Raw genomic sequence first — 26,392 nt, forward strand, 5'->3', positions numbered from 1 at the left:
TGAAGAGGATACAATGGATTATAATCACTCAGGATTTCAGCACAGAAAAATAAAGCTTCAAAATTTTTTCATCATGTTTACAGAACCCAGAAACATCCCACAGAATTTCTAAGGTGATACATCTCCAGCATGGTGGTGATTTTATGCACAATTTAGTGTAGTCTTTCTACAGGATTTTTAATGAAATCCATCCAAGCTCAACAACAGCTGTAGATGGGAAATAAGATTGAATATGTCAAAGGAGATTTATGTGTGGATCATTATTTATAGGCAGAAGAGAATGATAGCTGTCTTGGGGAAAGAATTATGGTCCTGAAACTCTCATCCAGTCACATGGGTTTCAAAAAAGATATTATTCACAAGAATGAGGATGACCTGTTTGTGAAATTATAGTCCTTTTTAGTTGGTTTCTATAGTTTAATTGCCAAATTAGATTGCTTCTTGAAAAATCATTTCCAGGGAACATTTTCTTAGATAAAGATCAGTGAATCCAACTTTATTCTGATTACATCTCCCTGTTTCTTGTTTTCCACTCTGGCTCACATCACCATTTTTTAAAGGGTTTGGATATGGAATCTGTGACTTCCCTGCTGGATAACTGAAAGGGTCCCTCAAGATTTGTTAACTCTGTACTGGCACCACTTGCACTTCTCACACCTGCAGAGGCAGATCTGATCTGATATTAAATTAGGACGAGTTTTGTGTGGTAATAACAAGGCTCAAAATTCAACTGGGTGTATGTCCCAGAAGTTTTATATTGTCACCTTCCTACCTCCTCTCCACGTCCACAGCTCACTTCTAGTAAGATCAATGTGTCTTCAAATTCACTGATTTTTAGCACCACAACAAAAATCCATTTGGAGGTTTTCATAATGCTGGACCATAATCAGAAACTATGAGGAGAAAGAAAGTTCAGAAAGAATTATTCTATTTCATTTTCTTACTGCTAAAGGGTTTTAAACTGATGGACTGCAAATAATCAAATAAATGGGGAAACTCCGCTCACTTCTCTTAACCTTTGAACAAGAAGCAAAGAGAGCTAAATAACCACAAATTACCTGAAAAATGACACTGATATCTCAGGTGTTGTTGACATAGTCAACAAGGGCATTTGAAGAAAAATAAGAGGAAAAATAGCTGTCAGCTTATAAAAAGCCTCTCTGTAGCTAATGTATCTATTTGCACCTTTTTCTAACTCTTCATTTAAATTAGGGTTTAATTTTTCTTAAAATGAAGGCTGGTGGAATCTGCTGTGTTAGCTGGAGGTTCCACATGTAAACTCTTCTACAGTTTCATATGTACTTATCTTCCCATCTTCAACACTTATTGTGAATGTTGTGCTAGGCCATGATTTTGCCTCAGGGTTTGCTGTGACTTAAAAATAGATGTGCAAATCATTTCTGCTTATTGCCTTGCACAGACCTGCTGTATGAATAGCACTGAGCACCATTAAAAACAAGGTGATGGGTGGAGGGGAATACGCATTAAACATGGAGCCAAGGATTTCCTGTTAGCCTAATAAAAATCTTAACAAAAATGCAAATGAAGAAGTAGTTATTAGAGTTACAAAACACTAACACCTTGCTCAAACTAGCAAATAAAAAAAAACTTACTGGCTATAAAAACTTAAGAGCTGTACAGGAAAACTTACAAGTTATCTGTGCCTGTAACGTGTTATGTTCATCTTTTCTTCGACTGCTACAGTCAATTGTGGCAATTTTCTTGAGGCAGAGACCTAGAATGGCATCAGCACACCAAAGACTTTTCAGGAGAAGGATACTGGTGGTGGATTTTCTTTTGTAAAAAAAAACTTACTGGCTATAAAAACTTAAGAGCTGTACAGGAAGACTTACAAATTATCTGTGCCTCTAACATGTTTTCTTCAACTGCTACAGTCAGTTGTGGCAATTTTCTTGAGGCAGAGACCAAGAATGGCATCAGGACACCAAAGACTTTTCAGGAGAAGGATGCTGATGGTGGATTTTCTTTCACCTCACCTGCTGCCTTTCCTCTGCTCCCAGAGAAAGGGTGGGAGCTGCTCTCCAGCCCCCTAGTAGGGGGCTGCCTGGGGCTGCATCCCCTTCTCTTGTGGCACTTCCAAAGCTGGAGCTCAAATAGGCTGGGCAGGGGGAACCCAGCTCAGCCCCTCTCAGCCTGAGGATGCTCCATGGACAGAGCAGTGCAAATAACACCCAGGAGAAAAACATATTACTGATAGTTCTAAGCAGGTTTCCTGAGGCTGTCCTAAGAATTTTTCTTGGCCTCAGGGTCTAAGCAGTTTGTTCCATGTATAAATGATGCTTATTTTAGTTCCTGGAAATACCAGCTCACTCTGATGTTTTCTAGAAACCAGAAGAAAAATTAAGGGAACACCAGAGACACCTGAAATTATATTGGAATGTTGATTTTTGCTAAGGTTAATAGCTAAAAGTAGAATGAAAAAAAAAGAAGAAATCCTATCCTTTAAACACACTGCAACTGTTGTGAAGCAGCAGGAACAGCTTCCACAATCAGCCTACTCCTGACTAAGTGGATCCAGAAGACTTACATGTAGAAAACAATGTTATATTATCTCTTTGAAGAAAGTCATTGGGAGAGAAAATTTAGCACATCGAGTCATCAATGAATCTAGAAAAAATAAACTAGGTTAGATGGGAAAAAAAGGAACATTAATCTTCATTTTGCTTATTTAACTTGGGAAAACATTCTCTCCCCTTTCTCTTCCTTTTTTCTCTCATCAGAATCATCCCATGAAGGAATCCAAGTAATCCATGAAGGAATCCTTCACAGATAGGAAGATTACTTACTGGGATACCATTAGCTATGCAAATAATGTTTATTTTTATCAGCCTGTGTCAGTTGCAAGAAGAAATAACAGTCTTTCATCCATATAAATGCAAACAGGTACAAGCTATCTGTAATAAATATTACATTCTGAGAGAGTCTTCCAAATAAGGAATATGAAAGATGGACCTTTCTGATAAAGATAAATAATCAGTCCATGAAGAAAATGCATATAGACATTTCCTATGGCAGCAGACACCTACAGCTCCTCTCACAGAAGTTCTAAGCAGTCATCCACCAGCTGTCATTCCAGTTTTCCTGGGTCAGAATTTCCTGAGCCAGTCATGATACCTCAGTTACAGAATAGTGTATTTGAATGTCTTTGACTTTGAAGAGGCTGGTGATTGTGTTGCATTCTTTTAGACACTTCCAAAGCATTTGAGGCTAATACATACCATGCAGACCCTCTGATGTGATCTAGAGAAAAACAAAATGTCCTTCTGAATCCTTCTTTGAATAAAGATAACCTTATAATACCCAACAATTAATTTGGCTATTCTGGGAGATTGAATTTATGCCTACTTAACTCCAGCTGTTGGCTCAGCTGCTGCTCCAGTTTTGGCCTGGCACACTCCCCATGCCAAGACCTGATGGATGCTCTGTTCAAAGACAGACAAGGTGTTGTTGGATGCAATGCATGGGAAGGAATAGAGGCCACCCTGAGCCATTATCACCCTAAGCTTGCCCCTTCCTGAAAATACCACCTACTGTCCCCTTGCACAGCAATTGTTGGGGAGTCTCTTCAGAACCCAGCAAGAAAAGTTTCATATGTACTTATCTTCCCATCTTCAACACTTATTGTGAATGTTGTGCTAGGCCATGATTTTGCCTCAGGGTTTGCTGTGACTTAAAAATAGATGTGCAAATCATTTCTGCTTATTGCCTTGCACAGACCTGCTGTATGAATAGCACTGAGCACCATTAAAAACAAGGTGATGGGTGGAGGGGAATACGCATTAAACATGGAGCCAAGAATTTCCTGTTAGCCTAATAAAAATCTTAACATAAATGCAAATGAAGAGGTAGTTATTAGAGTTACAAAACACTAACACCTTGCTCAAACTAGCAAATAAAAAAAAACTTACTGGCTATAAAAACTTAAGAGCTGTACAGGAAAACTTACAAGTTATCTGTGCCTGTAACGTGTTATGTTCATCTTTTCTTCGACTGCTACAGTCAATTGTGGCAATTTTCTTGAGGCAGAGACCTAGAATGGCATCAGCACACCAAAGACTTTTCAGGAGAAGGATACTGGTGGTGGATTTTCTTTTGCCTCACCTGCTGCCTTTCCTCTGCTCCCAGAGAAAGGGTGGGAGCTGCTCTCCAGCCCCCTAGTAGGGGGCTGCCTGGGGCTGCATCCCCTTCTCTTGTGGCACTTCCAAAGCTGGAGCTCAAATAGGCTGGGCAGGGGGAACCCAGCTCAGCCCCTCTCAGCCTGAGGATGCTCCATGGACAGAGCAGTGCAAATAACACCCAGGAGAAAAACATATTACTGATAGTTCTAAGCAGGTTTCCTGAGGCTGTCCTAAGAATTTTTCTTGGCCTCAGGGTCTAAGCAGTTTGTTCCATGTATAAATGATGCTTATTTTAGTTCCTGGAGTAATGATTAGAATACCAGCTCACTCTGATGTTTTCTAGAAACCAGAAGAAAAATTAAGGGAACACCAGAGACACCTGAATTTATATTGGAATGTTGATTTTTGCTAAGGTTAATAGCTAAAAGTAGAACAAAAAAAAAATCCTATCATTTAAACACACTGTAACTGTTGTGAAGCAGCAGGAACAGCTTCCACAATCAGCCTACTCCTGACTAAGTGGATCCAGAAGACTTACATGTAGAAAACAATGTTATATTATCTCTTTGAGGAAAGTCATTGGGAGAGAAAATTTAGCACATAGAGTCATCAATGAATCTAGAAAAGTCATTGGGAGAGAAAATTTAGCACATCATTTTATTTAGCACATTCATCAATTTAGCACATTCATCAATGAATCTAGAAAAATAAACTAGGTTAGATGGGAAAAAAAGGAACATTAATTTTCATTTTGCTTATTTAACTTGGGAAAACATTCTCTCCCCTTTCTCTTCCTTTTTTTCTCTCATCAGAATCATCCCATGAAGGAATCCAAGTAATCCATGAAGGAATCCTTCACAGATAGGAAGATTACTTACTGGGATACCATTAGCTATGCAAATAATGTTTATTTTTATCAGCCTGTGTCAGTTGCAAGAAGAAATAACAACAGCTTCCACAATCAGCCTACTCCTGACTAAGAGGATCCAGAAGACTTACATGTAGAAAACAATGTTATATTATCTCTTTGAGGAAAGTCATTGGGAGAGAAAATTTAGCACATAGAGTCATCAATGAATCTAGAAAAAATAAACTAGGTTAGATGGGAAAAAAAGGAACATTAATCTTCATTTTGCTTATTTAACTTGGGAAAACATTCTCTCCCCTTTCTCTTCCTTTTTTCTCTCATCAGAATCATCCCATGAAGGAATCCAAGTAATCCATGAAGGAATCCTTCACAGATAGGAAGATTACTTACTGGGATACCATTAGCTATGCAAATAATGTTTATTTTTATCAGCCTGTGTCAGTTGCAAGAAGAAATAACAGTCTTTCATCCATATAAATGCAAACAGGTACAAGCTATCTGTAATAAATATTACATTCTGAGAGAGTCTTCCAAATAAGGAATATGAAAGATGGACCTTTCTGATAAAGATAAATAATCAGTCCATGAAGAAAATGCATATAGACATTTCCTATGGCAGCAGACACCTACAGCTCCTCTCACAGAAGTTCTAAGCAGTCATCCACCAGCTGTCATTCCAGTTTTCCTGGGTCAGAATTTCCTGAGCCAGTCATGATACCTCAGTTACAGAATAGTGTATTTGAATGTCTTTGACTTTGAAGAGGCTGGTGATTGTGTTGCATTCTTTTAGACACTTCCAAAGCATTTGAGGCTAATACATACCATGCAGACCCTCTGATGTGATCTAGAGAAAAACAAAATGTCCTTCTGAATCCTTCTTTGAATAAAGATTACCTTATAATACCCAACAATTAATTTGGCTATTCTGGGAGATTGAATTTATGCCTACTTAACTCCAGCTGTTGGCTCAGCTGCTGCTCCAGTTTTGGCCTGGCACACTCCCCATGCCAAGACCTGATGGATGCTCTGTTCAAAGACAGACAAGGTGTTGTTGGATGCAATGCATGGGAAGGAGTAGAGGCACCCTGAGCCATTATCACCCTAAGCTTGCCCCTTCCTGAAAATACCACCTACTGTCCCCTTGCACAGCAATTGTTGGGGAGTCTCTTCAGAATCCAGTAAGAAATGGATGTGGTACAGACCAAACTTTCAAGATGAAAGGTATAAATATATTGGTTTACCTCAAGCTTAGCCTTAAGCTGTGCCAGAGGAGATTCAGGCTGGACATAAAGAGGAATTTCTTCACTGAAAGGGTTGTTAAACATGGGAATGGGCTGCCCAGGAGAGTGGAGTCACAATTCCTTGAAAGTGCTCAAGAAATGACTGAACGTGTCACTTGCTGCCATGGTTTGGTTGACAAGGTGCTGATCAAAGGTTGAACTCCGTGATCTCAGAGGTCTATGTCAACCATAAGGATTGCATGACTCTTTGAAAATAATATTGAAACATTTCCAGCAGCAGCTGGACTGGTGAGGCTTTTATGCTTCCCAGAGTAATGCAGGGGAGCAAGATGAAGAATGAGTTCTCTTACCATTGTCTAGGCAAACATTTTGCTCACAGACATGTGAGTCTGTACAAAGGGAATTGAGGCAATATTTGTCTTGTTTGGTTTTATTTTGGCTAATGAGTTCATAAAATAAAGCTTAATTTACAGAGACCATTGTTCCCTAAATTTGGGATATTCAAATGGACTGTCACAAGGATGTTTACTGAAAGAGGACCTCATATTACTCTGGAGCACAAATGGTACTGTGATTAGGACAAATAATAATACTATGAATGTTCATATTAACTTAATTATTAGTTATCATTGCTAGCATGGGATCAGTGAAGTTGTTAATGATTGCTGCATTCAGAGACCAGGTGGAAAAGCAAGATAAGGAGCCCTTGGAACAGCTGCATCCAGGCTGGTATTGCACAAATTTGAGCAAAGGTTGTCATATCATGTTATAAAAGTCTGAGATGGTTCCCAAGCAACCTGTTAAACATGCTTATAATGTACTGTGCTCTGTACTGCCTGTAGAGTAAATAAATCTGTCCTTGGCCTAGCAGACTTTTTTTTTTCCTTACTTTTCCTGCTCATTTACTCAGCCTTAAAGCCCGCGAACAAAAGTGGCAATCCCTTGCAGCCTTACACCTTACTTCCCCCAGTAGTCCCTGCTCTTCAAAAAATTCAATAGGCTCACCTGCCCTGTCAGGCTTGGGAAGGTCAGTTCTGAAGGTTAACACTCAAATGAGACCTTCCAAAAGTGATCAGCACTTCTGTTCCGTAATGTCATGAAAAAGAAGCCTGAGCAAATCATACCTCCTCCACCACTTACAGTCTGTTTCTAGTCAAGATCAGCAGCTCAGAGAGAATTTGATATTTTTAGGCCAGGCCTGAGATGTGTATTATTTATGGGTATCTTAGACAGGAATTTCTAAAGCAGCCAAATTAAAAAAGAATGTTGGAGCTCTAGCCCAGTACACAGGTGACTAATGGGATTTCAGAAAGGAGCACAACCTCTCATCACATCATTATTTGATCAGGAAATAAATGTGACTTGCTTAGAAACTCAAGGGTGGCAGAATTCTCAGTGCTTACGTTCTGTACGTTAAAATGATAGCAAACCATTTCATAGAGTACTGGTGTCACAGCAGAAGCTATGTTGCTCTCTTAGCCCCTGCACAACCTTCATGGAGTGACCTGGGCTGGAAAGGACCTTATAGATCATCCAGTTCCAACCCCCCTTCCACTAGATCAGTGTTCTGGCCTTGAACAATGCCAGGGGTAGAGAAGCCACAGCTCCTCTGGGTATCTCACAGCACTTTTGATTTAAGTCTTGCATCTATGGATTGTTATTTTTTTCCTTTTTTTCCCTTTTTTTCCATTTCTAGCCTCCCACTATGATCCTGGAAGAGGTTCCTATTTCTGGGAATGGTTGTTTTATCTGTGCTAAGACCTAAATCACTGGATTTTTTTGCATCTTTAATGGCTGGCCAAAATCCCATTGTAGGAATGCTGTGGCAACATAGAAAGGGCTCCACAGCTATAAAAAGCTTCAGGCCAAGTATGATGCTGTCAATGATTACAAACACAAGAAAATGGTACATTTTGGTTTGCTTAACATATGATGGCATGACAAAGATCTTGATACTTCTAAACAAATGGAGTTTCTTGCAGATTGGGGTATGGAAGAATAAGGCTGCAGAGGATGCAAGTAGAAGCAATTAGACATGAGGAGTAACTAGTCTAGTGAGCAAACATTATAGAGATTCTTTGAAAGAAAAATAAAAAGCTGAAAAATATCTTAAACCTAGAAAAAAATGCTTAAAATTGTTGAGATATCTTTTTCTCCACACTTCAGGATTATTCTTCATTCTCAGGTGTGCACTTTATAGAGACTAATAATATAAACAAAGAACTCCATGATACCAGAACTTATTCTTCATGAGAAATAAAGAGAGAAAAAACCCTTAAGTGATGCATTGTTTAAGCACTGACCTGTGCAACGATAACCAGCAGTCTGACAAAAAAAAATAAATAAAACAACATAAATTTCTGGGTCACACTTTTCAGGGAGGATGTTCTGAAATATTGCTCTGTATAATAAGATTATGAGCACAATGAGGATTTCTTCTCTATTCCTGCCTAATAAACCAATTTGAAAACACCATTCCTGCAGTTTCAGCTGGGAATCCGACTGTCAGGACTGCATACTTTGTAACAGTCCTAAAAGATTTCTATGTGTATGTGGAGTTGCACTTAAGTAATCCCAACCCATTCAGTGTTACTTTCAGCTGAAAGCACAGAAGGTTAGTTAATCATGGAAGGTTAATTTTGCAAGCTATATTGGGCATCTGAACTGCTTATTGGTCTTTAGCTTCCCTGGCATAACTTTCCCAAAAATATCAAATAAAACCCAATCTCTTCTTAAAGCAAAATGATAGCTGGATCATAATCACTTTTGCTTTGGAGCCTTTTGGAATGCATTTTGTGGGCTGGAAAGAAAATGTGCTTGACCTAGCTACACAAAAAAGCATAGAATATGGGAAAAAATTTGACAGTGGTTAGATAATTATACTTGCTCTGTTAGCAATTGTACCAAGATAAAGTACATTCAAGGTCAAAGAATTTAACAGATTCAGTGGGTTTTGACTTGAGGTCATCCATAATTTTTTCATACACACTTCAGAGCTGCACAGCCTTGTGTTCAGCACAGAGAGGAAAGGCAGTAAAACAGAAAAATGGCACAGAGGGGAGGACAGAAAGTGTGTGGAGTGAGTTGGCAAATCATAACAGGCATAGAAAACTGTACTGGGGGATAGAGAATAGGAAAAGGAAAAGACAAGGAAAATTTTCCTGACCATAAGGAGACCTTGAGCAGCTGTCCATCTTTTGTTTCATTGCAACTAATGGTAGAAGGGTCACAGAAATTACAGGCCAGAAATTCCAGAACTATGCTACCAATACCAGTGACAGTAGAGGACCACTAAAAATAACTTATGACTTCCCACCAAAACCTGATTTTGTCACGGTGGCTCCTAACACTGGCCAAAGATATCATGAAGATGCATTTCAATGGTTTCTCATGTTGAAACTACTGCAGTTTTAAGTAATTTCTGTATGTGGACTCACATTATCAAAGTATTCAAGGAAAAGGTATTTTGAAATATATGAGAGACCATTTGCATTTTTATAGTTTCCATACAGTTACCTTTTAATAAACATACTTCTCTCCAGCTGCAGATTCCCCTTTTTTCCAGAGGGGAATCTTTTCCTTCTATGTATTACAAAATCACCATAATTTCTTTATTCTCATTGTAGTTTCTCAAGGCAGTGTAACAGAATATACATGAAGAAATATTTTCTATTTAACAATTTATTTCCGAGAATATAATCTTAGTTTGGGAAATTTGCTTTATATATTACCACCTTAGCTAGAAAATCCAGACCTGCACAACTTCCTGGTTTTATTATCCAATGAGCTCTCTTTGGGCAAAGGAGTATTTTCCCTGCAGATTTCAGTGAATACACAAGAAATATGTTCTATGTCAATATCACAGAACAGTCTTAAAATCTCCAAAGCATAACTGAGTTATATTTGTATCATTATTTTTTTATATACTGCTAGAAGTCAATTATCAACCACCTAAAGATCTAAATCATATCTTTTGTTGTCATTCAATTCCAGCAAAAAAAGAGTTTCCTATTTGGTTATAGTGTAAATATTTATGTGGTATCAAAAGTTAATTGCTGATTTTTCTTCTTTATTTTTTTTCAACTATTTTTTTTTCAACTAAAGTATCAAAGACATTGTGGCATAAAATATGAATTTCATCCTGTGGATGGCACTCCTGGACTGTCAGAAAACTAGACTTTTGAGAACTATGCCTTTGATGAAATTTTAAAGGGGAATTCAGATTTGTTTGTTCCATATCCACAATATTCAGAAGGCAAGACTAAAATAGCCAAGATACTTGTAAAATGACTGCAAATGCTATTTATTAAGAGCAGGTAAGCAGTTTTTATAGCCTCAGCACCCAGTCAAACTGTCACAGGTAAGTTCAACAAATACAGTACTTCATCAAATGAATGAGAAAGTAAATCTGCTGGGTAAGCAGCAGCAAGACATAATCACAATCCCAGAATAGTTTATGCTGTACATGATTAAAGAAAGAGTCCTGGAGCCAGCTCCAGGTCCAGGAGAAAATATCAAGTGAATTGTTCTTTTAGAAGGTGATAGTTTGACCATGTCTTTTCCTTTCTCTCCCTGGGTGTCCTGAGATAATTCTCCCAGTCTCTCATGTGGGAAGGATGAAGATGAAAAAAAGATTTGGGATTAATTTTCAATGATGCATCTTTTACAGTGAAGAAGGGAGACACAAGGAATAAAAGAAAGAATACATGTGAGTGGCCCTATATTTGCCCTTTTGTCTAGTGTAGAATAAAACTCTCTTTTCTTTGGGGGTCACCAATGTCCCTAGCCTCTCATTGCTGAAAAACTAGCACTTTAGGCCAAGCAAAGTGAAGAGACGTTTCCACAAATGAAAATAAGCAATGAATTTGTGCAAAGAGTAATTACAAATGTTGTAGAGAGAAAACCATTGAGCAGAACTGTTTGATTTTGATCAGAAGACAGGTAGTAATGACTTCATCCCTGCCTTTACTGCTTGGGGGGACTCTCAGAGTAAGGAGTGCAGGAACCACTGGCCACCAAGCAAAATTCAACTCAATATATTTCATGCAAATCTATTTGTCAGGCCTCCTGTGCTTGTAAACTTCTTGCTAAACACAGCGAGGTTTAAAAGAAACCCATTTGAAATTTTTTTGCTTTTTTGCATCTACCCACAATTCCTCTTTCTTTTCCATTTTTTTCTGTCACAAACAACAACATACTAAGCACCTGCTATTATTATTACTGTTGCTACACCCATTTGGGGCAGGCAAAAGCAGGTAGCTGTGTTCTGTTAACAGGTTTTCCTAGGGAAAACACGTGGCATCCAGGGGTTACATCCCCCTGGCTCAATCTAACTGCTGTGACAAATGGGATCATTTACAGGACAGTAAACAGTCACACACTTGTAGCTATTTTCTGCACCTAAGCAATAAATTTTAATGCTCTAAACAGAGACAGTCTGTGATCTATATAAGCAATCTGTAAATCAAGATAGCAAGTAGCCAAATAAAATTGTTCTTTCTTTAGTGAGAAATATCTTATGAAGAGGGAATGCAGAGAAATTAATGAGTTAAGTGTCATCTCTGCAAGGAATAGTGAAAAACAAATTAATAATTAAGAATTCAAGGTCACAGTGGCAAGAGTTAATCAAGAATTACATTTTTGTGAGAACACCATGAGTACATTAAACTTCCTGGCTGCACAAATCAAACAAAGCTCTCTCTAGGAGACATCAAGCTCAATGTGGTGTGCATCCTAGATATTATTTCAGACAAATCTGTGTTCAGATTCATGGTTAGTACTAGCCAAATGTACAAAACAGTGATTATTTGCTTCAGATAAGTATCAGTTTATAAGGATGACCAGATTCATTGTAGGTATAACAGTATTTCCTCCAAATTAGAAGACGTGGTTAAGTTAAAATACTTGTGCTATACTGCACATTCATACTTGAAATGTAACTTAGCTTCAAATGGGCATTAAGACTCACATCTTCAACAAAACATATTTATTAGTCTTAGAAATTCAATTAAGTCAAGTGAGCTGAAAAAAAAAATCTCAAAAGGCAAGATTTTTGTAAAGAATGGAAAACATCTTTAAGGAGATATTTTTTCTTCACAGCTAACTTAGCAAGCAATTTAAATATGTATAGCTCAGCCAGAATTGCTTTACTTAAACACCAACTGCATTTCACAAGCCATTAATGACATCATATAAGAGAGTTTCTCTCAATACCTCTGAGAAATTTTCAGCATGCTTCCTTCCATATTATTGCCTGCTTCCAACAGATTTTTACTAAAGCATTCAAGGCACCCACATGGATGCACAAGAAAAAATATTTCCTTGCAAGAAATGTTCACCAAACCCTTATTCACTTCAGTGCCTCAGCCTACCATTGCTCATTTCAGACCACAAGATTCAACACGTATCCTTTAAACAAGTGACAGAAAATATCTTTTAAAGCATAAGACCCTCATTCTGAGCATAGCACTCATTAGTGCAAGCTCAAATAATTTGTGCTGGGGTGGATCTTCAGAGAATTTGGTTGTCACTCTGCTGAAGCTACAAGTCACCCCTGGAAAAAAAGGTAGCTGCATCCATTTGTGAATGTTCTGTTCAACAGTATCTACTCTGCAAGTACTGTATTCATTTCAATAGAGTGCATTTCAATACACTGCTTGCCAGATACCAGATTCTGAGTGAAACTCAGCTGCTTCAGCATAATAAAGCAGCTAGAAAGATGGTATAAAATATTGTGAAGCTTTTTTCTTTTTCTGTCCACTGTTAAACACCCAGACCCTCAGGGTTAATGAAACTCTCTTATCACTGTTTTTTCCACAGCAGTCCACACAATATATATTTTTTTTTAATCTAAAAGGTCTTCCTCCACATTGAGCTCATGCTCTGAGGTGCTCCCTTTGCCAGGACTGAAGTGGGGACAGTCCAGGGCTTTTATGCTTCCTTAAGACAGACAGAAGCAGCTGCCATTGTCAGGGTTATTGCTATAGCCCATGGCTGTTACAGACAACTGACACCAAGAAAAAGGTAAATCCAGTCAATAAAGTCAATGCCTTTATGCAATGCATGTGCATGATAAGGAGATTTCTCAGAAAAGAGGACTGTTTGAGGTAGAGAACATCACTGATCATTACTGTGAATATGGAGCTCCTATTTGCCAACCTCTGCTCAGAAAAGCCCTGCTCTCACTTCAAAGGTGATTTAACAGATATGTTCTTCACCACATGTGCAGTCCAGAGCCCTTACAAAGAAAATAGATCCACAGAAACTGGAGATTATCTCTTACTGAGAAAAAAAGGAATGAAATAGTGTGTGCAGCTAACAGCGCGAGGAAGGTGGTATTTGAAAACAGCCAGGTGTTGTGATAACTAGCAGTAAGATCTGAGTTTGAAGAGAGAGAGGGAATTTATTTCTGCGTGATAAACTGTAAATATCTTAATCCATTAAAGGTTTGAGAAGGTTTGAGAGGGAGAACTAAATAGGACTGTGCTACATCACAGCAGTAAATGGAGATACTGAGACCCTTATGGAATTTTATGAGAAGTTCTTACTCTTTTTCCAGGAAGGCAAAGACAATTTTCCCAGAGCAGCATAGGCCACAAAAATTTGGAGAAGCTTAATGACTTTCAAAAATAGATGTGTCTCCTCAGTGAACAATGTCAACACTTCCAATCAGACAAAGGTAATCTGACTATCAATAGGGTGGCAAACCAGCCCTTTGTGATAACCACATGGTTGGGGCAATTTTTCCTGATGCTACTTTAGGACTAAAGGAAAGTGGTGGTTAAATGCTGCTAACTCCTCTTAAACTGACTGATATAACTGGTTGTCCACAGCTTGCTATACAAGTCAGATGAAACAGTGAATTATCATGCTACATCTTCCTAAAATCAAGATTTTTTTCTCTTCCACTGTTTCATCCATTTGAAGTAGATTTCTCTCCTTGCTTGCTTTCCTATATTTTGAGCAACAATTTCTACTTCTATTCTTAATGTAGGTTTTCCCACTATCAATTAAATTGAGATTAGTGACAAAGTCAAAGAGTGTGGCCTGAATCTGGGGGCTTGGTACTTTATTCTGATGCTGCTTTTCCAGCTGCTACTAGATGGAAACCTACTTTTGCGTCAGATGTCTTCTGAATTTTGACTGGCACAAATAATTCTAAGAGAAAGGCAGAATTCCACACCTAAAATTAATCTTGGGATTAGAGAATAGGGTTCATCCTGTTCCATACACTACTGTAATTCTACACTGGCAGAGCAGAAATTCTACATTCTCAAGTATGCCTGATAGTTGGATCCTAAAAGAAAATCACAGGAGATTTTCAGACGCCATAGACAGCTCTCTGGATTTGTGATAGTGTGAAAGAAAGATAAATGAAAGCACCTGATGAAACATGACATCTTTTAACATGTCCTATTTTTTTGTGTTTCATAGTTATTGAAAAGGAAGTCCACAGCTAACCAGAGAAAATTTGGAGCTGTAAGAATATAGGAAAACACAGAGCAGCTCACAAATTCTGAGATAAATGCACACCTTAAACACCAATTCTGTAGTGATGTGGATACAAATTAAGTGCTGTGGAAAAAAAGAAAAATGGGATATTTTACTTCAGTGTTTCCAGGAAAGCAGTGGAAGCTGGAATAGCAATGTTGTATAGCCTGCATCAGCCCACAGTAGTGTTTGTGTTGATGGAGATGAATTAAGAGAAATTGTTAATAAAGCTGCAGTAGATGGAACAGGTCACTGAGTAAGCAACAATTAGGGAAGAGGCAGCAGGGAACAACTGTTGGAGAAGGGAATAGCTAACCAAACATGATGGAAGTGTAGGAAGTTAGAAATAGGTGTTTCTCTGAGGAGAAACATCTCAAACATGATAAGCTGCTGCTTAGATAAGGGCTCGGTACCTGGCAACAACTTGAGAAGATCAACTATGAAGGAGGTGAATGCTCTATGATAGAAAGAAAGCAACCAGCTGATGTAGCAGCTGCCTCATAATCTCATTGGAGAAGTGAACTGTGAAATAGTGCCAGCTACAGTGTAAGGTAGTTATCTGCCTACTTTGGGGTGTTCTTTTCTTTTTCTATGTTGGACAAAATATAGTCAATTAGTTGATATTAGAAAGCAGAGAAAATCAGTTCAGTGAACTCAGAAGTGTAATTAATTTTCCTGAAGTTGCAAGATGAGGCCTGAGCTGCCATAAACTATGACTTAATACAGCATCCTTGTCCATTTTCCTGCATATCAATCCTGACAGGATAGACATGTTTACAAATGAGTGAGTGATTGGGATGGGAGTTAAAAACGTGATATATTTTGGGAAAGTTTAAACTGCAGCAAATATTTTCCAGCATTGTAGGAACAGGAACCACATAAGAACTAGAACAAAAGAGAGCAGTTGCACCCAGTCTTTCTAATCATATAGAGTACAAAGTCTTTAGGATCTGAAGTGCCCCTGTTCTGGGCAACAATTTCTTCAGTCTGCTCCTGGTCAGCTTTTTTTTTTTTTTCCCTTTGAGCATTTCAGGAGACGGTGAGGAGAGAAATGGATGAGCTCTTTTAGTGATAACAGCTGGTGCTTAGTTGTCACCCTTCCAAAGGGCCCAGTAGCCTCTCAGATATAAGACCAGGTGTTTGTTCTCAGCATGACAGAGGAGGGGCTGCCAAGCATCCACAAAGGGTAGGGATAGCAGCTGTGAGCAGCTATCATCTTCAGGGGAAAAATTGCTATTAGCAGAGCATCAGGTATCTTGGAAAAAGGCAGAAAACCAGATCAAAGTGTCCTGATGACAGTCAGCCTATGGAGAACATGGGCTAGACACCCAAGAATGAAGGCAGACTGGAAGTAAACTTTTTCCACTGCATTGCTCAGTGATTTTACAGCCATTTGCAATCCTTTGTTAAAAAAGGGAGTGAATCTAGACCTTTCTAGAAAATTCTTCTTTGTTACACAGAAATTAAGACAGAAGTATATCTTCAAGGCTTTTCCCCTACTTGCTTAATGGTAATTTTTGCTTTCCTAAGCAGCACAGTCCAGGTTTCAGGAGCCTAATGTTTTGATCTATAACTCCAAAACAATGAAACACTTCCCTCATCCACAATGTGGTTTTTCCATTTTTATATGATCTTAGCCTTCCACATGGAGAAAAATTGACATGTCATCCTTTACTATCTGTTTATTCTGCTTGAACTAGGACAGGTTTAAATCACTAGCTATGGAAGGGTAATGCTGTTTACTCTCATCAGGAGAGCAGCTACTTAGCCTTGCATTTGTGATTTTTATGAAGACTGCAGTCTGAAGAAAGTTTGTACTTGAAATATGTGAAATTTTAAGTTCATCCATGAGCAGATAATAACAATTCCCTCTTTACTGTTCATATCATTCTAGCAATCTCTTCTGCATGTTCCATGTTCCCATCGTGGGTGTCATTTCATGGGCCATTGTCACACACACACACTTGAGGGAGATATTCCCACAACTGCATTACTGGCTGATGGTGGAAGAGAAATATAAATTAAAGCTCCCACTTTAATATAAGGAAGATCTATTACTCTGACTGCTCTTAAAATTACTGGAGACCTGGATGTCCCTCATGGCAGCAAATGTCATGCAGTTATATAAGCAATGGCAAACAGAAAAGCAAAATGCACATCCAGAGCATCCAAACTAATTACATTGTCATTAGTTCATTGCCATCTGATTGATTATGAACTGACTATAATATCTATTTTATTCTAATACCTTTAGATATCTTTTTTTAACCAGCAAAAATAATTTTGCCATTGTATCCTTCACTGTCACTCACAAAATCTTGTCCTTTTTTTATTGTGTGAAAGCTTGTCAATAACCAAACCCTGTCTCAAAAGGGTCATTCATTTGCACCAAGGGGCTCCACTACTGCTCTGCTTTGGAACCACAGGGAGAAGCTTCTGTCCCTGCTTTGGTCTCCTGACTTTCTAGGAGCACCTATTACACAGACTGAATAGAAGCAGCACAATGTGTTTGGCCACATAGGCTAACACTCTCAGGAGCCATTAAAATAGTTTTTAAATTTAGCTTAATTGATTGACTAGCCTCAGATCTTCATCAGCAAGTGAAAATAACTGAGTGTGGATGCTAAAAGCAATGACATTTCAGCCACGACCTTGAATGTCCAGCAAAAAACACTGTTCTATAATACAGGTTGAAACTGAAAAAGAGTCTCATCTGAAGCATTAAAACGTAGAAAATAACTGAAAATAATGACTGTTAGTAGTTCAAAGTCATTTATGGCCATAGGAAAAGATTCAATGATCAGGCCATAAAAACAGGTCATTCTATTGTTTGTATTATCCATACAGATAAGAAAGGCAATATTGGCACTGGTTTCCAAACAAACTGCAGTTTGTCAGGCTCTCCTTTATCTACCTCTTGGACTTAGCTTAGTTCAAAGCCTTTTATGTTTTTTTACTCATTCAAGGAATGGGAAAAAAACAGGAACCTCTTTAAAAAAAAAAAAGAAAAAAGAAATCATATATTCTTCTCTTGCTCTTTGTTACTTTAAACCTCAGCAGTACTGCAAGGAGAAAAGTCATCTGGAAATTCTTTGAAAGACACTGACAATGTAGCTTTAAAAAAAGATAGAAAGAAATCAGTTACCAAACCAGGAGATTATCCTGAAATCTGGAAACAGTCCTAGATGTATATTCATTATGAGAAATAGAAAGAAAGCAGGACAACAATCATATCTAAATGGTCTCAAACAAGCCCAGGAAGCTTTACATTCAGATGAGAGCCAGAAAAATAAACCAGCTGCTCATTTTTTCTTCCTTTTTTAATTTGAGGAAGAGAATGGATTTTCTCTTAGGAGTACTCCATACACAATTGGAGGCACTAACAGTGACACAAAATAGGCATAGAATTCAGGTCTGAACATAAGTTATCACTTCTTCCAGGGTTTGGCTTTTGTTGTCATTCCATTTGTTTTAGTTTTAGGAGAAAGTGGAAATTTGCCCTGCTTTCTGAGGAAACCCAACTTTATCCAGTTAAGATTGGAACAACATTTTAATGAAAAATCAACTTAGTTGTCTATAATCCAGTCAAAGGAAAATTCCTGTCTTACACCACTGTACTGAGCACGCAGCTATCCAAGGACTGTGCCTATTACTACAATGGTCAAAGCATGGGGAAGAGGAATGGAGGGCAGAAAAGCATTGGACAACAGAGGAAAAAAGTTGCTATTCTTCAGTTACAAGAGAGTTATCCTGACAGAATAATGTACTGAAAACTTGTGGACTTCAGAGTGACGGATAATTTTGCAGACCTCAGCCTAAAATATACAAATACCTTGGCAAATTCATGCTAAAACTATTTCAGGAGTAAAGTCTGCCCAAATTATTTAATGAAGACACTGTGCAATGCAAAAGATCCATTGAAGTTTTGTGAGTTCTTTTAAAAACCAGAAAGTCTGATTTATTCCCACTAGGGAAACAAAAATGTAAATACAGGACTTGCAAATAAACAAATATTTTAAATGAAGACAGATATTCCCACAGTACTACAAGCTAAATTAATAAATAAACACAAATCCTCACTCCACAAATACCTTCATTTCATCTCTATGTCTATAAAGACAGGCTCCATTTATTTCCATGGATACTTAGCACTACTTGGAAGTCAACATTTAATTACCACTACAAATCTTCAGCAAAATAAACACTGAGGTGGTAGTGACAAACAATTCATAATCCACCTTGTTTTCACCTAAATTGAAAACTGCATTCTTTTGAATTTAAACCTCATCTCTCTTGGGGTTCACTTCAGCTTGAGCTCTTAAGATATTTGCTCTTCTAATAGCTAGATGATTGCAGTGGCCAGACATGTCTTCTCTTTATTAATCTATATTTAAACATTCAAAAGTAATGGCAAGGACCTGACAAGTTAAGGAGATTAAGATTTAAGGCTAATAATCAGAGAGAGCTTTTAGTCCAAGCTTTTTGCTGATTAAGGGAAATGTCTGAAAAAAGTACATTACCTTTTGTTTGGCATGTGGGAAACAGTGAGAGTGGGACAACACAGCTTTTATTGCATTTGAGAGAAGTAATTTTTTTGAGTAATTTAAGAGAAATAATTTTTTAATAGTTTAAAATTTTGCTAGAGTGTAGTCTGATTTATATAGAACAGAACATAAGATAATATAAAAGTTTTTCAAACTTTCTCAGTGGAAATTTTTTGATCCAAAGCTGTTTTAGTCTGTAAGGGAAACAGATGCCATGCCTTTGTATCCATTTACCAGTAAGAACTTTGGGTCATGCATTTTAAGAATCCCTGTGATGCTCTGCATGGTGTAAAATAGGTGTGTGTGAACTAAAGCTGAGGGAAAGTTTAAACAAGCTCATTTGAGTCTCTTCTGCATTTCTAAAATATCTCATAAGGCTTGGGAAACTGGAAAGATCCTCTCCACCATCTAACAATTTCTCCAGTTCCAGAAGCATTTTCCTCCTATTAACTGCACTTTCCCCTTCCTGGAGCAGCCCTTCCCTATAACTTCATGGAGTATCTGTTCTGCAGTGGGTAAGATCATGTAGAGGAGGTTTCCTAGAATCACAGAATTTGCTGTACAGGGCTGGGAGGGACCTTAAAAATTCTCTCATTACAACCTTGCTGCCATGGGCAGGGACCAGGTTGGTCAGAGCCCCATCCAGTCTGGACTGAAACATTTCTAGGGATGTGGCATCCACAACTTCTCCAGGAAACCTGTTCCGGAGCCTCACCATATTCACAGGGAAGAATTTCTTCCCAACATCTAATCTAAACCTACTCTCTTTCATTTTTAAGCCATTCCAGCCTGTTCTGTCACTCCAGACCCTTGTAAATAATCTCCCTCTGTCCCTGTTTTGGGCTCCCTTCAGGCACTGGAAGGCCACAATTAGGTCACCCCAAAGCCTTCTTTTTCTAGGCTGCACAATCCCAAATCTCTCAGCCTTTCCTCTTCTGATTATTTTCAACAAGAATATGACAGGCAATTATTCTGAAATAAAAATAATCTGTTTTGTAAGAAGTTGCCTATAAAAACGCACGATTATAGAAATCTCTAAAAAAGTACACATTTCTTACCTAATCTGCTTTAGTGGACACCAACATTTTCTTAGGGTTTCAGCCTCTGAGTAGCTGAACTGGTACATTGTCATGGTCTAAATACTGAAAGTATTCTGCCACTCTCAGTTGTTGCAGCCCAGTTCTGGATATTTTGAATATATGTTGTGCAGTTGAAACAAAACAAAACAAAACCAAAAAAAAAAGAAAAGGTGAACATTTTTGGGGATAATCCTGTTTTCTTGTTCACTTATTTTACCAAGTTTTTTTTGTTTTGTTTTGGTTTTTTTTTTTTTTAACATATATATTCTGCATTTCAGATATTCAGGCTACTTACAGTCTTTTGCAAAGCTGAGGTTCAATTTAAAAATTTCATTTTGATGGCTGAAAGGAATTAATCTCTTTGAGTTCAAGTTGTTGTCTATTCAAAAAGAGGGATAGATCACTGTACTGATCAATACAGCTTTCCTTGTGCAGGCTGATGCCCAGGAGAATGAAACAAGAGGCATTTGAGCCATAAATCTCGAGTTCTCTTTCTAACAAGCTGGTAATTTTTAGGGTAGGAGACAGGCAAAGGTTTCACATTAGTCATGAGGGAAATTAACCTGTTACTGTTTTCAATGTTGTACAAGGTATTGTTAGGAAATGATTTGCAAGTTTTTTTATGCTCCCTTCAAGGCTTATACTATAGGTGTGGGGAAGAAAGAAAAATGTCTTTCCTTTTGTCAGCAGATTTCTTGATGGACTGGGAGGAAGCAAAACCAGCTAGAAACAGTAAAGCATAAACTTGATATTTAGCTAAAAAAAAAAGCATCTGATGGGGCAGCATAGCTCATTCTTTATTTTTATTGGCCTTGGAGTGACTTAGATTTTTTCCTTTATTTATTTTCATAGAAATAACTCCACTCACCTTTCAGAGCACTAGCTGCTAATGTACTTCCACCCCTTCAACCTTGAGATAAAACACCAAGAACAAAACTAACATTCGTAGCAGCAAGACAAAGGCTGCACAGCTCCCCAAATCTGCAGCATTTGAGTCAGACTGCAAAGTGGAAAGTGGAGGAGTTTACCAGCCCTGGTGGACAAACAGTCATATTTCTTGGGAGGACATATAACTTACTTGCCTGTGGCATTTCTCTAGACTCTGTTCCTGACTAAGGCTTTTCCTGCTGAAAGCATAGTCCATTTTCATTTCTTTTCCCCATGAGATCCTATGACTGCTTTACTACTTTCATTTACAGCAGTAGTGCTGTCATTGTAGTGCTGCATGAACGTCAGTATATTTGATTACAGGAGGTATTGATAGGCAAGCTTTTATAACACATGGCTCAGGGCTCTTCTCTTTCAAACTTGTTTCCTCAGTTCTGAGCTTTTATGAAGTGCTGGTACCATTTAAATTAAATGATTGCAAATATCTCAATGAGACTTTTCACTGATCCAAACTATGCTAGGCAAAATTGTCTCCCATGGATGCCTACAAGGAAGCCAGAGAGAGACTTTCTATCAGAAACTGCAGTAGAGAGAACAAGGAGGAATGAGTATAAATTTGCAGAGAGCAGGGTTAGATCAGATGTCAGGAAGGAATTTTTTTCCTGTGGGAGTGGTGAGGCTCTGGCATAGGTTGCCTGGAGAAAGTGTGGAAACCCCATTCCTGGAAGTGTTCAGGGCCAGGCTGGGTGGAGCTCTGAGTAACCTGGTCTAGTGAAAGGTGTCACTGCCCATGACAGGGGTTTGGTATTTTAAGATCTTCAAGGTTCGTTCCAACTCAAACCATTCTATGATCTCACATCCTCCCTACACCACATGATCCTCACCAGGAATATCATAGAATCATAGACTGGAGATGAGTTGAGGCACATTAACTCAGAATTAAATAAAACCTACATCAACAGGACAGAAAAGAATCTATTCAACTGACAAATGCTGTTATCTTTTCCTTAAATTTCTGACAGAAAAATGCTGGCACACTCAGTGGAGATAATTTATAATAAATCCATTGTTTCCAGCCATGCTCCACATGTTCAGTACTATGTTGGTGCCTACACATTGCAGACACAACCAAAAACCTCAGAGGGATGTCAAGATGAACTGCACAGCAACTATCATATAGCTGGAAATCCCATATTGCCACAAAAAATTCTTCCATGTGCATTTTTCTGTCGGAAAGTAATTTGGTTGATATAGACAAATTGTAAGTCTGTGACACCTATAAATTATAAATAGGTTTGAAATTTATATTGCCTTGCACTGAATTAAAATATAAGCATACTAAAATGGCACAAGAGATACTAGCATATAAATTTTGTGTAAATTTTTTACCTAGGTTCATGAAGAACTACTTGAGGCACACAACAGATAGGCACAGTCAGATGTCAGAGATTTCTAAAGTGAAAATAAAAAAAAAATTGTCAGAAAGAGGGCAAGTTAAGCATAAAGGACTATTAAAAGGCAGAACTTATTCCAAATAGACCAGAAGAATTACAAGCAATGCTGAAAAAAAAATAAGAAGGAAAAGGAGGAAAGGAGACACCACATTTGTAAAGGGGGATAACAAAATAAAAACATAAGGCAGAATAAGGAAAATTAGAGAAGAAAGGAGAGGAATTAACTTATTTTTCAAGTTCACTTAGTGAAATTTTACTGAAAAAAGTAATGTAATGAAAAAAAGTGCCAAATTTCATCTCATTAGAAAAGTAGATAATGTAAAGAACTCATGATGCACCAAAATATGTCTGCACATTCAACTTGAGCTAACTTGTCTGCTCAAGGATGGTGAAACATTTTGAAATATCTTTTTCTTTTGATTAATTATATTTTTCAAGAATTCCCCAGAATTTTAATTTTGCTTTATATGCATCCTCTGTCATAACAGGTAGTAGTATCAACCTGTCCAAAATTTATTTAACTTTATAAATTAGAAAAAACTGTACATTGAATTAAGGAATATAGGCATTTTCTAAGTAGCTGAAAATATCCAGAAGGAAATGCAAGATGTCCCATTTGGAGATGTTGCCATCATTACTGTTTATTACGTTAATCAGTGAGCAGGCTGCTCCAGTCACTGTTGAATCCCATGGGTGCAATTCTATTTCATGACAGACTATATTTAAACACTTTGATTAGTGGTATGGTCTTCCTTTCACATAAATTCAGTGTTTGCTACACCAAACTAGACACAGCATGTGCCTGTGGGAAAACTGCAAAATTGGTCTCTAAATACATTGAACAGAAAATCAAGGAAATATAAACTCAGAGCATGCCAAAATATTTTGTCCCTTGAAGGTAGAAATGATTTATGCAAACCAGTTTACTCTTTGTGTTGCAGGCATTAAGCAAAGCCAGGGCTTGCTAATGAGTTATCAGGAGAGTGGGAGAACAAGCTAAATGGAGAATCCTTTTAGTGCTGTCAGTGGTAAATTAGGTCTATCAAGACCACAGTAAGAATACACAGAATAGTCAGTATTAGGTTAATTCCCTTTGTTGACTTGAAAGGTGGGAATTTAGATGGAAAAGAAAAAAGCCAACAAGGAAAGCTTTTGAATCTCAAGCAGTTTTGTATTTCCAGGCATCTATCACACATTTTAAAGCACAGGATGCTTTTTCATTCTGCTGCAAAAAGAGGAGCCAAAAGGAAGCATAATATCAGTGCCTATGTTATCAGGGTATTCTTATAGGGAACATAAGGAAGAGATTGTCAGGGAAAGTTCCATTCTGCAACCTTTCTTCAATTTAATTTGAATTAAATTAGTAAAAATACATTTTTCTTAATATTTGGAAAATATTTCATCATCCTATCCCTCAAACTGAAGACTAAAAAGTAGGTTGAATTCAAAAGTACACCATTTGTTGTACCAGCTGATTGCAGCATTTGTGGAAAGCAAAATCATTATTAGTCTTCTGTCCAAAAAATGTCAAGAACCAATTTTCCCATATCGACCTTCCCATTAAATCCATGATGTGCATATGACAAAGACTCAAAGACCTTAGAGAAGTTTTAGAGATATTAATTATATAGTATTTTTTTTTCCTTAAATATTTGGTCAGTGGTATCTTTATTTTATTTGAGCTCATTTTGCATCTCTTACAACTCAAGCATAACCAAACAAGCCTGTGGTAGGGATTTAAGTCAACAGAAGCCAAATCTCAGCTTTGAAAATTTCTAATATAGTTTTTGCTCACCCCTGAGACCTTTTATTACGTGGCACAGCTGAGTCAGACCTGGCAACTGTCTTTTAGTTGAGCAGGGAACGTCTCAATCTGTTATGCCAAAGCCAGATGGCCACTTTTTGCAAGTGCTTTTCACTTTGAAAAGGGAAAAGTCAGGATTCTGTGCCAAAGACTCAGCCCCTGAAATCCATGAGTTAGGGTCAGAGTTGTACAAATACACCAACAGGGGTCTGGGGGACAGGCTATAATTCCCAGTGCTCATTTTTTGCATATAATTTAGGATACTCAGAGAGGATAATGGCTGGGGGATCATTAAGGTTAAAAAAAAAGATGATAATCTAGCAAGCAACAGATGACTGCTGGGAAATACATAAAGGCATATTTGTGTATTATTGTGTGGGCAATAATCTTGTTTACAATCACACCACCACAGATTTATTATGTGTCAATGCAAGGTTTTATAAAACCATACTTTAAAATATTATCTTGCATTCAGTGTTTGCCACCACATCAATTGCTAAAATTATGTGCTTGCTTCAAGGTATTTTTTTCCTTAAAACATCTGTGCATGTGTGATATCAGCAGCGACTTTGCTGCTAGTTCCAATAACCCTTGCATAAACTCATGTAAAATATTTTCTCCACCTCCACAGAACCAAGTGTGAATTTTGCTGAAGCATTTAGTTGTCAGGAGTGAACAGAAAATATATTTGGCAAACCACAGGAAAGGCTGAAACCCCTGTGGAGCTTTCTGGGAATTTATCTTAAGCAGTGTCCAAAATGGAATTCAGAAAAGCTGTTTAGTATGTTCAATCCCTCATTTAATCTACATATGTTTGTACAATTATTGCTCTAATAAAAAAAATAATGATAAAATGAAATACTGTTGCTGGTTACTACTGACAGCTGGAGGTCAGAGAGTAAGAAGCTTTTAGAAGTTCTATTAAGAAGTAAAAAAGATGAATGTATAAATACTGGCAGGAAATAACTTATCACTAAGCTGCTACAGCATTCTGACATCTTTGCAATGCAATTTCAGTTCAGGTCACTTCCTATTCTACAGGCCTTTTTTACTGTTTACTTTTCTAAAGCATAATCATTTATCAGATGTGATTTCAAGTGTAACTTTTGAGATACAGTGAAGAAAACATTATACTGAACTACTTTATCTGCAGCACCACATCCTACATGCTGTGACAGAATCATAGATGCAGCTATTGTGTATTTGCCATGCAGGAGCATTATCAGCTCTCATGCCTTTGGCATAACCCAGGAGACCAAGGGAATAGAAACTTTCAATTAAAAGCAGCATTTTTTAGTATGAACTCATCTTAGAAGGATTAAAGATTTAGAAACCAGAGGTTACGGTAAGAAACAATCATCACCCTTGTCATTCCAATTTAACTGATATAAAAATTTAAGGTACTAAACATTTTTTTTTAAATTTTATGCACTTTTTTTTTTTTTCGTCTTTTAAACCACAGCACAAGCTACACTACACCAGGTTTGATCCTGTGGTCTGTAAACCAGAGGTTACGGTAAGAAACAATCATCACCCTTGTCATTCCAATTTAACTGATATAAAAATTTAAGGTACTAAACATTTTTTTTTTTAAATTTTTATGCACTTTTTTTTTTTTTCATCTTTTAAACCACAGCACAAGCTACACCACACCAGGTTTGATCCTGTGCTCTGTGCAAGCAGAGAAATCTCATTAGAGGGCATCACTTCCAGAGTTCTTCTTTGGAAGAAAATACATCCTTTGGATAACAGCTCTGTGCAAGCAGAGAAATCTCATTAGAGGGCATCACTTCCAGAGTTCTTTGGAAGAAAAGACATCCTTTGGATAACCTCCCCCCAAAAAAAATCAAACAGCAGACAGGGCAGCTATCTAGATGAACCAATA

This window comes from Passer montanus, unplaced genomic scaffold (assembly GCF_014805655.1).
Source record: "Passer montanus isolate IOZ18808 unplaced genomic scaffold, ASM1480565v1 scaffold28, whole genome shotgun sequence".
Taxonomy (NCBI): domain Eukaryota; kingdom Metazoa; phylum Chordata; class Aves; order Passeriformes; family Passeridae; genus Passer; species Passer montanus.